At 67.2% G+C, this 348-nt stretch overlaps 1 protein-coding gene across 1 annotated transcript in view; it reads left to right on the top strand.

The window, feature by feature from the left end:
* FGF8 (fibroblast growth factor 8 (androgen-induced)) overlaps positions 1-348 on the top strand; it is a 20,577-nt gene that overhangs the window by 10,916 nt on the left and 9,313 nt on the right. The gene's annotated exons all lie outside the window — the stretch shown is intronic.

Below are 348 nucleotides of genomic sequence, written 5' to 3'. Positions count from 1 at the left end.
GGGGGGGGAGGGTGTTTTTTTGGGGTAGGGGTGAGCAAAGAGGAGCACGTGTGTCTGTGCTGGGGGGTGCGCAGTGTGTGCGTACAGGGTTGCGTGTGTGTAGGGAGGCTGTGCGTGTGAGGGGTGCGAGTGGGAAGGAGGGGGCTGCATGGGAAAGGCTGTATGCATGTGCAAGCTGCGTGTGCACGAAAGGGTCTGCGCGGAGGGCCTGCATGGGTGTGCGTGTGAGGGCTGCGTGCATGCATGTGCGCGTGCAGGGGGGCTGTACGGGCGTGCGCAGGGCTGCGTGTGTGTGCAGGCGGGCCATGCACGCGCGAGTGTGCGTGTGCGGCGGGGCAGGCCGCCCCC

This window comes from Pygoscelis adeliae, unplaced genomic scaffold, assembly GCF_000699105.1.
Source record: "Pygoscelis adeliae isolate BGI_AS28 unplaced genomic scaffold, ASM69910v1 Scaffold294, whole genome shotgun sequence".
Taxonomy (NCBI): Eukaryota; Metazoa; Chordata; class Aves; order Sphenisciformes; family Spheniscidae; genus Pygoscelis; species Pygoscelis adeliae.
Note: the sequence above shows the minus strand (reverse complement) of the source record. Positions and strands in the feature narration are given on the sequence as shown.